Genomic DNA, 3775 nt, shown 5'->3' on the forward strand with positions numbered 1-3775 from the left:
GTAATCACACTGGGCCGGTAGCTCCAGGTGTGCATACATCTTGCACGACATGCACTGAGTGAGGTCCCCAATCACAGCCCCTCCCATATTGTTTGTATAGTCTAACTCCCTGTTACTCTCAAAGAAAAAGCAGCAAAAATAAAAAGTAGAAGACAAGCAATCTCACTTATACAATAATTAAGCTGTCTTATACTTATCTATCTTTGTGCGGTTCTTGGTCCTTCACTTTTCTGCAGCCGTAGTACTCTCTCCTGCGGCACCTATACTCCACTTAGCAGTTGCAGTTGTTCCAGCTCACTGCACCTCCTTTTCACTCGGCTTCCAGCTCCTGCTTTTTGCTGTTTACAACTCACACTTACAAATCCAAGCAGCACTTAAAAAATACAGCCCTTACACAGAGCCAATACAGCCCTTACATCATGTTCCATAAGGCGGGTCAAGGTTTTAATGCTAGGATTGGAGGAGGCTGGGTCGAACGTGGAGGGTTTCCGAAACTGTGCACTTTCCTTACTCAATCCTGTTGAGAAATGTTCACGTAATCTTAATTTATGACTGAATCTATATATATCAACTGCTGTGTCAAAGCGTCGGTGTGGAGCTGTGTGTACAGGTCCAACATTCCCGCACCCCATTCGGGGAGACCGATAGCCATCAGATACAGACTGCACTGCTCTATGGACCATCTGATATATATCTTAATGTGTCCGTGCGGATTGTACTATGTCGGAATGACGACCAGACGGTTTCGCGATAGGATGGCGAATCACAGAACGTCGATACATCAGGCAATCACTACAGGGACTGCCGCTTTGCCGGTAGCCAGACATTTTATGACTTTACGACATCAAGTATCAGATCTGAGGTCCAAACTGATTGACTGGATACCTCCATTACCGCGAGGCGGTGACCGTGCCCTTTTGCTTAGAAAAAGAGAAAGCCTTTGGATACATAAACTGGACACGATAGCACCAAAAGGAATGAATGAAAATAATCCTTTATCAATTTTTCTGAAATAAATCAACAAACTGTTTAATGATATTCCTTATGACAACTGTTTAGTCATGTATAAGGTGCACCTGTTATAAGTCCCACTGGGTGTGGGATTGATTATGTCTTTTGTTGAATTGTCTATTTGTCACCTTGTTTATTGTTTATTATCTGGTTTATTTATTTTATTTTATTTCTGCTCTATTTGTTTCACTTGTAGAGAAAGATATAGCCCCAACTTGTGAACTCACTGGCCTCTGTTTATGCCCAGCTATAATCAAAACATATGTGCCCCAATTGAGATGTTAATCTACATCAGGTTTAAAGCCCTCTGGTTAACCAACCATAAGGTGGGTATTATATATAACTAACTGGCTCGTGTGGGGCAGTTTTCCATCGCTAAAGCAAGTTATGTGTATAACTATGTTGTGAAGTGGACGGACGCGTCTCATTTCCGGCAACACTGGGAGTGACGCTTTGCGCTCCACCAGATGCCTGTCCCCGCTTCCGGGTTGCGCTCCACGGCGCGCCCGAGGTATTCACTCGACACTAGTTGGGCGCAACGCACTTCCAGTGAAAACGGAAGTGACGTTTGCGTTCCAACACACTGCCCACTTCCTGATTGTGCAGCACGGGGCGCTCGATGACTCCCTCCGACAGTGCGGACCCAGCACACTTCCGGCAATGGCGGAAGTGATTTCTGCGTTCCACCAATGCGTTCCACCCCACTTCCTACGTTAGTGGGGGTGGATTTAGGCGCCAAACACGCCTATTATGCTGGCTATTTAACAGGGGCCGGTGAGGCAACATCTCCAGACTCCAGTTACCTATTATATTGACTTTGCTGTGATGCTGACTGTTTTGACAAAGCTGTGAATCCTTGACAAAGGTCCTGGTTTGGACCGAAACGTCAGATAAATATGGACATTACCTTTGAACTGTGAGATTACCATTTACATTAAATATTCTTTTTGCTGAATTTTTGATTTGAAATCTGGTGAGTGCTATCTGTTCCACTGTGTCGTTCATCCTGTATTGTACTATGGGTCCCACCTCTGTGTGGGTTGGACTCTGATATGCGCCCCAGTAGTTGGCTGAGCTGTGTGAGAGTGCAGGGATTTTTGGTTTTGTTTAGAAATAGTTCAGGATACTGTACTGTTTTCTTCTCTTGCACCCACTATGCATTGCTTAATTTTCTAACATAGGCACTGTGGTTAGGAGATTCATCACATAATTGGTATACATATCGGTTTATTGTGTATATGCTAAGGTGACTAAACAAGGGATGCATGGTCTGACACCGCCTATTGTATTTACTGTCATACCGCACTGGGCAAGCCCGACACCATCCGAACTTGGAAGCTAAGCAGTGCTGGGCCTGGTCAGTACACGCTAGGAGACTACGTGGAATACTAGGTACAGTAAGTATATCTATCTAATATAGAACAATTGGCAGTGGTATCACCTCAGTTTGGCATGGCGCAAAGCCAATTAGGCTTCCTTGATGATAACCTTCTTTCACAAGCGGAACATGGTATAGTATCCCTCACGGACGATGATGCAGAAAAGGTCCTGTTTGACCAGTTAGATTTTGACACTCTGCCTGCAGAGACACCCACAGATCTATACCACCAACTACTCAGACTTAAACGGAGGGAAGTTGATCTCACCCTGCATGGGCAATTCGTATCTGAGTATTATCGAAAGAAACAGATACCACGGGGATTTAGGATTAATAACATTCCGACTCTAGGCAGGAATAACCCCACCTTTTGCAGTCGCTGGTGTGGGGTACTTAACAAGTGCTCCCTTGACCTTATGCTTTTGGTTGTGGAGGAGGTTGGTATAGAACTAAACAAAGTGAAAACACAAATTGATGCTTTCAGCAGTGCACACTTGGTTACCATTAAAAAAGACAAAACCAACAATTTAGTTGAAAAACTACAGACACAGTTAGACACCTATAAGAAAGAGATTACTGCTTTTAAACACAATAAACTCGCCACAGTCGCAACGGATTACCAGAATCATACCGTTTATAGACGGCTGACTGGTGATTCCAGACCCAATAGACCACAAAGGCCCTATAGAGCTCGACGTCAAGGCCGTAGACAACCTTACACTAATGAGACTGGGTCCTCTGCGTCTGACACTGATGTGTCTGACAGTCGCCCAATACAGAGGCCTTTTTTAGACCATACCACTACCCCAAACCTATCTCCGGTGGCAGGCCGCGGAGACCGCACCCAAGGAAGGGCAGACACTTGGCGCAGATGCAGGGACAAACCCAGGACTTAGTCTTTAACTTGTCAAGCAAGACGCTTGATGAGGCAACAACACGACTCCTTTCTAGGGGCCTCTCATTTGTACCCACAGCTCCACACCGACGCTTTGACACAGCAGTTGATATTTATAGATTCAGTCGTAAATTAAGATTACGTGAACATTTCTCAACAGGATTGAGTAAGGAAAGTGCACAGTTTCGGAAACCCTCCACGTTCGACCCAGCCTCCTCCAATCCTAGCATTAAAACCTTTACCCGCCTTATGGAACATGATGTCCATGTACAGTCTCCCACTAAGCGCTTTGACAATTTATCAATCGCAGAACGCAAGGCCCTTGCCTTACTTAAACAAGACGATAGTCTTGTGGTTAGGCCAGCTGACAAGGGAGGGGCAGTGGTAGTACAGGATTGGGTTGGCTACAATAGTGAGATTTTGAGGCAGCTACAGGATGAGGCTACCTACACTAGCCTACAACACAACCCCATCCCCGAAATTAAATTGAC

At 45.1% G+C, this 3775-nt stretch overlaps 1 pseudogene; it reads left to right on the top strand.

Annotated features, from left to right (window-relative positions):
* Positions 1-2298: 2298 nt before the first annotated feature.
* Positions 2299-2415, top strand: LOC134937720 (5S ribosomal RNA; annotated as a pseudogene).
* The last annotated feature ends 1360 nt before the right edge of the window (positions 2416-3775 follow it).

This window comes from Pseudophryne corroboree, chromosome 6, assembly GCF_028390025.1.
Source record: "Pseudophryne corroboree isolate aPseCor3 chromosome 6, aPseCor3.hap2, whole genome shotgun sequence".
NCBI classification, from domain to species: Eukaryota; Metazoa; Chordata; class Amphibia; order Anura; family Myobatrachidae; genus Pseudophryne; species Pseudophryne corroboree.